Source organism: Mobula birostris, chromosome 12 (genome assembly GCF_030028105.1).
Source record: "Mobula birostris isolate sMobBir1 chromosome 12, sMobBir1.hap1, whole genome shotgun sequence".
Lineage (NCBI taxonomy): Eukaryota > Metazoa > Chordata > Chondrichthyes > Myliobatiformes > Myliobatidae > Mobula > Mobula birostris.
The window spans coordinates 100,754,610-100,767,952 of NC_092381.1; the positions used below are offsets into that span (position 1 = coordinate 100,754,610).

Genomic DNA, 13,343 nt, shown 5'->3' on the forward strand with positions numbered 1-13,343 from the left:
CATCTGTGATAAAGACCATACATTTGCTATGAGAATTCAGGGGGCATCAACTTGCTTTTAGCTACATTACAACACGAGTGCCAACTCAGTAAGAAGAACTATGGTACATCGAACCTTGATATTACTTTCTACATAGCAAGATATCGTGTTGGCGCGTGACCAGGTGGTTAAGGTGTTGGTCTAGTGATCTGAAGGTCGCTAGTTCGAGCCTCAGCTGAGGCAGCATGTTGTGTCCTTGAGCAAGGCACTTAACCACTCACTGCTGTGCGACGACACTGGTGCCAAGCTGTATCGGCCCTAGTGCCCTTCCCTTGGACAACATCGGTGGCGTGTAGAGGGGAGACTTGCAGCATGGGCAACTGCCAGTCTTCCATACAACCCTGCTCAGGCCTGTGCCCTGGAAATCTTCCAAGGTGCAAATCCATGGTCTCACGAGACTAACGGATGCCTATATAAAGCAAGACATCTGAATAGAAATGGTCCCAAACACAGCACGAAGAGCAAACCCTGATGACAAGCTTACTGGGAGGGTATGGAGGGCTATGGTCCAGGTGTACTAGACAGATAAATAGCTCAGTATGGACTAGATGGGCTGAAAGGCCTGTTTCTGTTCCGTAGCATTCTATGATTCTATTGAGTTCTTTGACGATATAACGAGTGCAGTGAAACCTCAATATTTGGTGGGGGAGGGGGCAGGCAGATTAGATTTAGAACAGAGATGAGGAGAATCCACTTTTTCCCCCAGGGTAGTGAATCTATGAAATTCTCTGCACAGTGAAGCAGCAGAGGCTAACTCATTAAATACATTTAAGAAACAGTTAGATAAACTTTTACATAGCAAAGGAATTAAGGGTTATGGAGAAAAGGCAGGTAGGTAAAACTGAATTTATGGCCAGACCAGCCATGATCTTATTAAATGGCGGAGCAGGCTCGATGAGCCAGGCGGCCAATTCCTGTTCTGAGTTCTTATGTTTATCAAGATTTGCTTTATTCTAATTTATTATTTATTTCCCCAATTTTGATAAGGAGTAACTATGTTGAGACATTGTAGCTTTGTGGCAAAAAAAAACACAATAGCATCTCTTTCACCTCAGGCGACTGAAGAAGTTTGGCATGGGCCCCCAAATCCTCAAGACCTTCTACAGCGGCACCATTGAGAGCATCCTGACTGGCTGTATCACCACCTGGTATGGGAACAGCACCAACCTTCAGCGCTGGGCACTGCAGAGTGTGGTACGGACAGCCCAGCACATCTGTTGGTGTGAACTTCGCTCCATCGAGAACACTTACAGCAGCAGGTGCAGAAAGAAAGCCTGGAAGATCATCAGGGACACCAGTCACCCCAACCATAAACTGTTTCAGCTGCTTCTGTCTGGCAAATGACTGCGGCATTAAAGCCGGGACCAACAGGCTAGAAGACAGCTTCTTTCTACAAGCCATTAAACTTATAAATTCACATGTCTGTACACTTCAACAAAGTTATAACACAAAGATTTTTACTCTCTCATGTTGTGGGATGGATGTAAGATTTAAATAAATTCTAATTCTATTTAATGTACAATGACTGTGGGGAAAGAAATATTGCTTCTTGATGGAGAATTTTAAAAATTATTATTAGATTTTGAGATCACAACAGAGAAATATTGTGGTTTCGATTGAGGCTTTAAGTCTGCGATTATGAAGGGAAGATATTAGTCCTTGAGAACATTATGAGCATACAGTGATCCCAGAATATAGTCTGGGAGATGATAGTTTATGGAGTCTGATGATGGGGGAAATTTTAGTTGGTTACGTGATAGAGAGAAATAATGAAGTTCTTGATGTTATGATGAGGGGATACGTTAATCAGGAAATACAGTGCATTATGGTTAATTGGGCCATCAGTGAATCATGGCAGCCGCTTATTTGTGACAACTCTTAAAGAACAAAAAACTAAATTGAGAAAATAGCAGGGATTCCCTTTCTTTACTTGGGACACTATACTGTTTAACTGGGACAGGATACTGTTGCTAAACAGTTCCTAACTAGCATTAGTCGCATGCACTTGCGCGGCTGTTAGGACACAACACGAACAGATTGGTGCAAACAAATTTTAAATAGCATCAGTTGCATGTGTTCGTGCTCAAAAAGCAGTGATTTTGTCACTTTTAGTTGGTGAGAAATAAGCAGCAAGACAATTCAGAACTGTTTTACTCACTGTGGTTTCAAACATTCAGGCTTGGAGTTGCAAGAAATGGCCAACAGTGAAAATGAAATGATTTCACTACTTCAATAAGTTAGAAACTATTGAAGAATTTGAAGGTATTAAATTCTTCATAGTTTCTACTTTGAAGGTAACATCTTAAGTGCTACAATGAAAATGAAGATTTGGAGGTTGCAATCGTTGACAGCATTGTATGAAGGCAGTGCTTTATCTGCACTAGGTGGCTGCACTGATTTTGTTCAGTTGCAGTCAAAAGGACGTGGACGAATTCCTTCGTCAATAAGTATTAGGAACTAACATAGTTTTATAGTACTGTATTGGTAGTGTTCTAATTTGTTCTGTATTTCATTTAAATACATAATTTGCTAATCAAATGGTAGTTTGCCTTTTTTATACCTTTTTAACTACTTCTGGCTCCAAAGGTAGTCATAGCCAAAGGGTGGTAGTGGGGACGAGCTCTCACTGCTAAAAAAAAAAATGGTCTTCATGGCGTACTTCTCAAACAGCCTCTGACAACCAAGCCCAACTCCTGGCCTTCACGTGTGGCATAGTTCTTAGGCCCGGCGGAGCTGTTCTCACTGACAGAAGGGGCAAAGGTGGGCCAATGGCGCTTTAAAACCAGTTGCTCTGGGCAGATGGGGCTCATTAACCATGGATGGTAGCTCATGCAGGAGACAGAAAACTCAGATTTCAAACCTCCGCTGCCTTGCGGCTATACCCGCTCACGGGAGTAAACCACGAGGAAAAACCCGGAGTCGGAGTCCCGAAGGCGGCTGACTGCTGTACCCAGCACCGGCACGGCAACTCCTGCGATGCTGCTGGCACCAAACCGTATCAACCCTCATCGTTCCTTTGGACCTGTCATCAGCATGGAGGGGTCCCACTGCATGGGCAACAGACGGATCTCCGTATTGACTCTGCCCTGGCTTGTGCCCTGGAGAAGCTACTCCAGCTTCCTCAATAGCCACAGTTAACACAGCTCGACAAACCAGTGACTACCAGAGGCGCAGGACTCATCGTCGACCACGACCGACAGAGGCCATACACACTTCCATGAAACTTTAGCTAATTGGGGCAGCCACTTAATTGGGCCAAAATGTACCAGTCCCAATGTGTTGCAATTAACTGGAATCCACTGTATATGTTACTGTTACAATGGAAGATAGTTATTCAGGTTTCAATGATTAAAAGTTATTAGAAGTTACGATCTATATTAGTATTGGAGGGAGATATTAATCCAAAAGCTAACAAACTAAAGCCATACCATCTCAACTCATCAATATTGATTGCAAGAATTTGATATATTGGCTTCAAAGCAAATTTTAATAGGCATAAAATGAAAAATCATGCTTCCAGTCCAAAGCTCTTATTTCTTGGTTTCAACCTCATGATAAGTATTTTCTGTTCTCACCACCCTTCTCTACAATTAAAATATACTTGATTTAGAACTTTCCCAGTTCTCATCAAAAGCTACTACGCATTTAGACCATAAGACATAGGAGCAGAATTAGGCCATTTAGCCCATCGAGTCTGCTCCGCCATTTTATTATGGCTAATCCAATTTTCCTCTCAGTTCCGATTCCCTGCCTTCTCCCCATATCACTTATAATCCTGACCAATCAAGAATCTATCAACCTTTGCCTTAAATATACATAAAGACATGGCTTCTACAGCTGCCTGTAGTAAAGAATTCCACAGATTCATCACTCTCTGGCTAAAGAAATTCCTCATCTGTTCTAAAAGAACGTTTGTCTATTCTGAGACAGTATCCTCTTGTCGCAGACTCTCCCTTCAGAGGAAATATCCTCTCCACATTCACTCTGTTAAGGCCTTTCACAATTCTGTAGGTTTCAATGAGGTCACCCCTCATTCCTCTGAATTCCAGCGAGTACTGGGCCAGAGCCATCAAATGCTTTTCATATGACAAGCCATTCAATCCAGGAATCATTTTCATGAACCGCCTTTGAACCCTCTCCAGTTTCAGCACATCCATTTTAAGATAAGGGGCCCAACTCTGCTCACAATACTAGTGTTTTATAAAGTCCCAACATTACATCCTTGTTTTTATATTCTAGTCCTCTTGAAATTAATGCTAACATTGCACTTGCCTTCCTCACCACAGACTCAACCTGCAAATTAACCTCTTCATTTAGAAAATAGTCAACCCTTTATTTCTTCTACCAAAGTGCATGACTGTACATTTTCCACCACTGTATTCCATCAGCCATTTATTTGCCTATTCTCATAAACTACGTCCTTCTGTAGCCATCTTCCTCAAAACTACCTGCCCCTCCACCTAGTTTCATATCATCTGCAAACTTTGCAACAAAGCCATCAATTCCATCATCCAAAACATTGACATATAACGCAGAATCATTCCCAACACAGACCCCTGTGAACTCTACTAGTCACCAGTAGCCAGCCAGAAGAGGCTCCCTTTATTCCCACTCTTTGCCTCCTGCCAATCAGCCAATGCTTTATCCATGCTAGAATCTTTCCTGTAATACCACAGGCTCGTAGCTTGTTCAGCAGCCTCACTTTATCCAAGGCCTTCTGAAAATCCAAGTGCACAACATCAACTGATTCCCCATTGTCTATCCTGCTTGTTATTTCTCCAAAGGATTCAAACAGATTTATCAAGCAAGATTTTCCTTGAGGCAACTGTGCTAAGGCTTACTTTATCATGTGCCTCCAACATATTCCCAACAACTGGGGTCAGATAAACTGGCCTACAGTTTCCTTTCTTATGCCTCTCTCCCTTCTTGAAGACTGGAGTGATATTTGCAATTTTCCAGTCTTCTGGAACCGTTCTAGAATCTATTAATTCTTGTAAATTCATTACTAATGCCTTCATGATCTCTTCAGCCACCTCTTTCAGAACACTGAAGTGTACACCATCTGGTCCAGGTGACTTATCTACCTCTCTTGCACAGATACTACCTGACCTACTGAGTGTTTCCAGCATTTTCTGATTTTATTCTGGACTTACCACGGGCCACTCTTTGCAGTATTGCCCCTCATCTGGAGTCTTAAATTGTCAGCAATCCATTATCCCAGGAGCATTGAGCAGCGTCTGTAAAATAAAGGTTATTTCAGTCACACAATGTAAATACTTTACTTTATTGTCGCCAAACAATTGATACTAGAGCGTACAATCATCACAGCGATATCTGATTCTGCGCTTTGCGCTCCCTGGAGTACAAATCGATAGTAAATAGTATAAATTTAAATTATAAATCATAAATAGAAAATAGAAAAGGGAAAGTAAGGTAGTGCAAAAAACCGAGAGGCAGTCCGGATATTTGGAGGGTACGGCCCAGATCCGGTCAGGATCCGTTCAGCAGTCTTCTCACAAAGAAAGAAGCTGTTCCCAAATCTGGCCGTACGAGTCTTCAAGCTCCTGAGCCTTCTCCCGGAGGGAAGAGGGACAAAAAGTGTATTGGCTGGGTGGGCCGTGTCCTTGGTTATCCTGGCAGCACTGCTCCGACAGCATGCGGTGTAAAGTGAGTCCAAGGACGGAAGATTGGTTTGTGTGATTTTGTGAAATACTCAGATATCTTTACATTACCAACATTACATTATATGGCTGACCCAGGACGTCAGCCTGCTTTTTCAGAAAGCATAACCAAGAGAAAATTAAGATGAGCAACACACACACAAAATGCTGGAGGAACTCAGCAGGCCAGGCAGCATCTATCAAAAACAGTAAACAGTCAACCTGTCGGGTTGAGACCCTTCATCAGAGACCCAATAGGTCGACTGTCTGATCCTTGGATTTTCCGCATCTGCAAATTTCCTCTTGTTTTAGAAAATTCACAGTTCATACCACAGATTAAAACCACATTACCTACAATGTTCTTTTACCTGTTTCTATACTTCTGTAAATATTCATGACTATCCACAAATAAGAAAAAAAAATCAGATTTCTCCTTCTGCAGTTCTACTCCTGAAATCTTTGATTGTCTTGCTAACCAAGTTCCCACCTGCTTCAAAAGGGCAACAATTATACCAGTGCCCAAGGAGAGCAGCATGAGCTACCTTAATGACGATCGTCCAAGTCACTCACATATACGGTGATGAAATGCTTCGAGAATCAACAGCTGCTTCAGCAAAGACCTGTATCCGCTACGATTTGCCTATTGCCACAATAGGTCTACAGCAAACATGATAATGGCTCTCCACACAACCTTGGTTCACATGGACAACGCAAATACTTATGTCAGGATGCTGTTTATTGACTATAGCTCAGTACGTAACACCATGATTCTTACAGTCCTGATCGAAAAGCTACAGAACCTAGGCCTCGGTACCTCCCTCTGCAACTGGATTCTTGACTTTCTAACGGGCAGATAATCTGTGCAGATTGGAATTAATATCTTCACCTCGATGACAATCAGCAGTGGTGCACCACAGGGATGATTTGCCCACAGTTCTACCATATCTACACCCATGACTGTGTGGCTACGCGTAGCTCAAATGCCTTCTATAAATATGCTGAAGATACAAGCATTGTTGGCGGAATTTCAGATAGTGATGAAAGAATGTGTGAGAGCAAGATATACCAGTTAGTTAATGTGTGAGAGCAAGATATACCAGTTAGTTAATGTGTGAGAGCAACAACCTTGCACTCAACGTCAGCAAGACCATAGATCTGACTGTGGACTTCAGAAAGAGTAAGACAAGGGAACACAAACCAATCCTCAGAGGGATCAGAAGTGAAGAGAGTGAGCAGTTTCAAGTTCCTGGGTGTCAAAATCTCTGAGGATCTAATCTGGTCGCAACATATTAATACAGCTATAAAGAAGGCAAGACAGCGGCTATATTTCATCAGGAATTTGAGGAGATTTGGTTTGTCAACTAAAACACTCAAAAACTTCTACAAATGTACCATGGAGAGCATTCTGACTGGCTGCGTTACTGTCTGGTATGGGTGGGATAGGGGGTTACTGCACAGGATCAAGGTAAGTTGCAAAATGTTGTAAACTTAGTTAGCTCCATCATGGGTATTAGCCTCCGTAGTATCCAAGAAGCGGAGCCTGAGGAAGGTGATGTCCATCATTAAGGATCCCCACCATCCAGGACGTGCCCTCTTCACATTGTAACTATTGGGAAGGAGATACAGAAGCCTGAAGGCACACACTCTGCAATTCAGGAACAGCTTCTACCCCTCTGCCATCCAATTTCTAAATGAACATTGAACCCATGAACACCTCACTACTTTTTTTAAAATGTATTTTCTTTCACACTGAGCTGGTGGTAGACCTGAGGAGAGCTAAGGTACCGGTGACCCCTGTTTCCATCCAGGGGGTCAGTGTGGACATGGTGGAGGATTACAAATACCTGGGGATACGAATTGACAATAAACTGGACTGGTCAAAGAACACTGAGGCTGTCTACAAGAAGGGTCAGAGCCGTCTCTATTTCCTGAGGAGAATGAGGTCCTTTAACATCGGCCGGACGATGCTGAGGATGTTCTACGAGTCTGTGGTGGCCAGTGCTATCATGTTTGCTGTTGTGTGCTGGGGCAGCAGGCTGAGGGTAGCAGACACCAGCAGAATCAACAAACTCATTCGTAAGGCCAGTGATGTTGTGGGGATGGAACTGGACTCTTTAACGGTGGTGTCTGAAAAGAAGATGCTGTCCAAGTTGCATGCCATCTTGGACAATGTCTCCCATCCACTACATAATGTACTGGGTGGGCAAAGGAGTACATTCAGCCAGAGACTCATTCCACCGAGATACAACACAGAGCGTCATAGGAAGTCATTCCTGCTTGTGGCCATCAAACTTTACAACTCCTCCCTTGGAGGGTCAGACACCCTGAGCCAATAGGCTGGTCCTGGACTTATTTCATAATTTACTGGCATAATTTACATATTACTATTTAACTATTTCTGGTTCTATTACTATTTATTATTTATGGAGCAACTGCAACGAAATACCAATTTCCCCCAGGATCAATAAAGTATGACTATGACTATTTATTGTAACTATTTTATATACATATATTTACTGTAATTCATTTTTCTTTTCTATATTTATCATTTATTTCATTGTACTGCTGCCATAAAGTTAACAAATTTTCAGGCGTATCCCGGTGATATTAAACCTGATTCCGATGCACAAAGTACAAAGGTCTCTTTGTGCCTGGAACTCCCGAGTTTTCAGTTCAGCATTCTACAGGTGTACTCAGTAAAGGAATGATTCACAAACAAGGAAGTACCAATAAAATGGAAGGTAGCGTCCTTATTGAAAATACCCATTTATGCCTCCTATACATGACATAACACCTGTCCAACAGGAGGCACTGGGGTCACCTGGAAACTAATGCAGCACCAGTACAAGATGGCAATTTTTCTCCAGTCATTCTCCATCCCATTTCTGCGCTAGCTTCCATTTAACTGGTGGTCACTGATCCAAGGCTGATGGACAATATTGTACCACAGATACAGAACAGTCCAATAACAAAAGGGACAGCTAAATTCATCCAGATCAGTGAATCTTGGCTCACCAACCACTGCAAAGAGGAATAATTATGTGGTCGTCAGTGATCCCCAAGCTGTCTCATGTCCGTGGAGCATCCACAAAGCCATTACTTGTGGCCCTTGTCCCAGAGATATCTATCCACCTCCCAGCCATTTTGACTACTCCTCAGCTATTAGGGATTGTTAACAATGTCTCCTCCTCACTGAGCATTCAGACAACTTCGGCCCAATGCAATTAGCATACCACTGAAACAGGTATACAGCGGATGATGTATCCCTGGGCCTATATTAATCTCTGGAGCACCTGTATAGTTAAACACTTACATCAGACTATAGTTTATTAACTACAACTTCAATATTACAATTCCAAGCAAACTCATCACTGCACCCTGGGAGAGACATTTGTCTTCCTGCACAATGATTAAAAATCTTCTAAATGCTTTTTAGCAATCTTTGCTCTCTACTCATTGCTCTTACTGTCCCAATCCATGTATGACAGTGATGTTTAAGATGCATTTAGACAGACATCTGAACAGAGATTGAAGAGATATGGACCACATGCATTCTGATGGCATTATATTCATTTGGCATCATGGTTGGTGCAGATGTAGGGGGCTGAAGGACCTGTTCCGGTGTTCCAGAGATAATATGTGGAGTCAGAGTAATACAGCACATACATAGGCTTTTTGGCCCAACTCATTCACTCATCTAAGTTAGCTCATATCCCTTTCCTAAATGCTTATCCATATTTAAATGTTGTAATTGTACCTCCCTACACCACTTCCTCTGGCTGCTTGTTCCATATACCCATTGCCCTCTGCATACAGAAGTTGCCCCCAACTTCCTATCACCTTAATCCAGGGCTTCCCAACCTGGGGTCCATGGGCCCCTTACTTAATGGTATTACTCCATGGCATAAAAAAAGGTTGTGAACCCTAAACTTTAAATCTATGCCCACTCTTTCTTGATTTCCTAACCCTGAAAGAAAGACTTGAGTTCATTCACCATATGCCCCTCGTGATTTTACACACCTCCATCACATCATCCATCAGTTCCCTATGCTGCAAGAATCAAAGTCCCAACATGCTTAGCCTCTCCCTATCGAATTCTTCAAGTCCTGGCAACACAAGAGATTCTGCAATGCCAGAATCTGGAGCTACTTGTAAAAAGGCCGGAGGAACTCAGTGGGTCAGAAGACATCCGTGGAGGAAAATGTTTTGAGCCACTGAGCAGGCCTGAGCTGAGGCAGAAGCTTCAAGAGGTACAAGGGAGGGTCCAGTCACACAGGCAGGATGATAGTGGGATAAAACCTGTTGTCAGCACCTGCAGCAGGTGGCTACCCCACATCCCGGAGCTCCTCCTTGTCATGGCCTCGTGTCTGCCTCTCCCCTCCTTCCTCGCCCTCTTTACCTTCCCTTCCCAGTAAGCGTGCCCACCCCTCCTCACCCTCCCTCCCTGGTAACCGTGCTCACCCCTCCTCACCCTCCCTCCCTGGTAACCGTGCTCACCCCTCCGGTGACCAAGCCTGCCCCTCCTCATTCTCCTTCCCAGGTAACCGTGCCCGCCCCTCATCTTCCCTCCCCGGTAACCATGCCCGCCCCTCCTCACCCTCCATGGTAACCGTGCCCGCCCCTCCTCACCCTCCATGGTAACCGTGCCCGCCCCTCCTCACCCTCCATGGTAACCGTGCCCACCCCTCCTCACCCTCCATCCCTCTCCGGTAACCGTACCCGCCTCTCATCTTCCCTCCCTGCTAACTGTACCCACCCCTCCTTACCCTCCCTGTCCGCTAACAGTGCCCACCCCTCATCTTCCCTCCCCGGTAACCGTGCCCGTCCCTCATCTTCCCTCCCTGTCCGCTAACCGTGACCGCCCCTCCTTACCGGCCAGCCCCACCACACAACCTACCGGCAGCCCGGAAAACCGGAAACAGGTGCTCGCCCAGCACCTTCCCCCGACCCACAGGAGCCGTAGAAAACTGTTCCCGCGCTCCTGTTCCTCCCGCCGCCACTGGGAAACTCAGCAGAATAATCCCCTTCTCGGGGAGAACAATCTCTCCCCAGAGAGCGGCGTCAGCGGAGGGTGTGAGATGGAAATTAGAAGCAAGTGCTGGAAATGGTGCAGGTCGTGCGGCTTCTATGAGGAGAGAAACAGAGTCGCTGTTGAAGTTGGAGTAGAGCAGGAAGAACAGAAGCTGTGGGTATAAGGATCTGACCAGTGTAACCAGGTTCTGTGATCTGTGAGTGAACGGGAATAGTCAGAGGGTGAGAAAGTCGGCGCAAGAATGTGGAAGTTGTGAAATACAGAGTGGGAGGATGTGCCTGGCAGGTCAGAATGGGCATATCATTTCCTCCCAGAATGTCTCCATTTTTACTAAAGTCCACAAGGTGATTTTGTCCCCAAGTCTGAGAATGCACTTGCTGCTGGAATTGGTTTGGAATCATATTGTGTACCAAAATACAGAGGAAAAACGTAGTTTTGTGTGTCATCCATAGAGATAATTCCAAAGCATTAGTATATTGAGGAAGTACAAAGGGAGAAAAAACAATAGCAGAATCAGAATATAGTGTTACAGCTGCAGAGAAAGGGCCATGATGAGGTAGATTGTTAGGTCAAGGGTTACAGAGGGCTATGGGTATGGTGACCATATTTTAATGTCATCAAAAGTGCATGAAAGAGCATTGCTAAAGCTGAAGTGAGAGAAGAAACTAGTTCTGATGTTCATAGCAGTGAAAATATGTACTGTACCTTAACTGAACTTTGAGTTTAATAACAGGAATCCATTTGTATGTAGGCTTTTGTATTTTGGAGATGGACAGAATATGTGAAAATCAAGCTGAGCCAATATCATGGATGACTGATGAGAAATGGAGGACCTCAAGAGCAGTGATCTCCAGATTACTCCTGGTGCCATGTACTGCAGAGTTCAGTAATAGTAAGGTGAGTGCATGGCTGAAGAGCTGTTGCATGGCGCAGGGATTCAGGTTCTGGGATCATTGGAATCTCTTCTGGGGTAGAGGTGACCTTTACAAGAAGGAAGTGTTTCACTTGAACCAGAGGGGGCTAACATCTTAGTGGGGAAATTTGCTTTTACCGCCAGTCAGGATTTAAATGATCGGCAGGAGCATGGGTCCCGACAGAGTGAAATCAGCAAGAAGACAAGTTCGTGCAACAATCAGAGCATGTAAGCCTAGCAGTCAAGATAGCCATGTTTACAATAAAAGGGCAGGTAGGACCTCAGCTTTAAATTACGTCTATTTATATGTATACACATAACTTAACAAGTAAGGCAGATGAGCTAAGGGTCTCCAGAGACTGGGATGTTGTGACCTTAACAGAAACATGGCTGAGAGAAGAGCTCCGGATTATTCTTCGGGGTTTGCTCCTGAAGCCTTCTCCATGAGTGGGTATAGCCGCAAGGCAGCAGAGGTTTGAGATCAGCGTTTTCTTTCTAGATGAGCCACCAACCACTGCTGAAAAGCCCCAAATGCCCGAAGCGACTGGTTTTCAGGCTCCAGTAACTGGCTTTTACCCCTTATCCTGTCAGCTGAAACAATTCTACCGGGCTTAGTAGCTAAGCCACACGTGAAGGAACTGGACTTGGTTTTCAGATGCTACTTGAGACGCAAACCATTGGGAGCATTTAATAGGTAGTGGGAACTTGTCTTCAGTACCATCCCCGCCAGTAACAACTTTAAGAGACTATGGACACCTTGACAGGCTATATTATAAAGCCTCAAGAGGCAGTGGGAACTTGAAGAGCAGATGTGTTAAGGCATTGCATGTATTTGTGAGAGGAGCAGGGCAGTGCTATTGGAAGATTTCAATTTTCCTAGTATCCATTGGGTCACCCAGATTGCAAAGGGCCTGGATTGGGTGGAATTAATTAGTGTATTCAAGACAGTTCCTTCATACAGTACTTGGTAGGAGCAACACTGGACCTCCTCTTAGGGAATGAGGCAGGCCAAGTAGCCAAAATGGCAATTGGGGTGCACTTTGGGTCCAGTGACCACAATTCTATTGGTTTTAAAATAGTCATGGGTAAAGGTAGAACGGGTTCACGGGTTAAAATCTTGAACTGGAGCAGGTCCAACTCTGAGGGCATTAAGCAGAATCTAGCTGAGTTCAACTGGGAGAATCTATTTAAAAGCAAAGGAGCAGTTAGCAAGTGGAAGGGTTTTAAAAAGGTCACTTTAAGAGTCTAGGGGCAGCATGTTCCTGTTAGGGTAGACATATTAAGTTCAGTGAACCCTGGCTGACAAGACACAGAGGCTCTGCTCTGGAAAAAGAAGGAAGCATTCATTGCCTTTAAGCAGCTGGGTGCAAATAAATCCCTGTATGAGTATAAACCGTGTAAAAAGGAAATCAGGAAAGCAAAAAGAGGGCATGAGATGGATTTAACAGGCAGGGCTAAGGATAATACCAAGAGGTTCTTCAGTTATATTAACAGTAAAAGGTTAACTAAGGAGCGACCAGGCCCTCTTAAAGACCATCAGAGCCACTTATGCGTGGAGCTGCAGGAGATAACTGAGATTTTTGATGTCTATTTCTCCTCATTGTTTATGAAGGAGAATATCACGGATGCCAAGAAGGGAAGATGTCTTAAGGCTTGGAACAGGGCCTGACCAAGTGCTCCCCTGGACCTTATGAGAGGC

General features: G+C 44.2%; 1 protein-coding gene and 1 long non-coding RNA gene across 6 annotated transcripts in view; one reads left to right on the plus strand and one right to left on the minus strand.

Annotated features, from left to right (window-relative positions):
• The window catches only part of LOC140206149 (roquin-1-like), a 137,193-nt gene extending 126,246 nt beyond the window's left edge, over positions 1–10,947 (minus strand). Inside the window, exons 1-2 of one of the 4 annotated variants that reach the window (XR_011888072.1) lie at positions 10,597–10,947; positions 5,193–5,276 (exon numbers count right to left, since the gene is read on the minus strand). The gene's annotated coding sequence lies outside the window, so the exon portion shown is untranslated. Of the gene's footprint in view, positions 1–5,192; positions 5,277–10,571 lie in introns of all 4 variants that reach the window. The other 3 variants (XM_072274385.1, XM_072274388.1, XM_072274386.1) reach the window with 3 other exon arrangements.
• The window catches only part of LOC140206150 (uncharacterized), a 72,361-nt gene continuing 69,628 nt past the window's right edge, over positions 10,611–13,343 (plus strand). The window contains exons 1-2 of one of the 2 annotated variants that reach the window (XR_011888073.1): positions 10,611–11,075; positions 11,483–11,628. This is a non-coding gene — a long non-coding RNA (uncharacterized lncRNA). The remainder of the gene's footprint in view (positions 11,076–11,482; positions 11,629–13,343) is intronic. The other variant, XR_011888074.1, reaches the window with a different exon arrangement.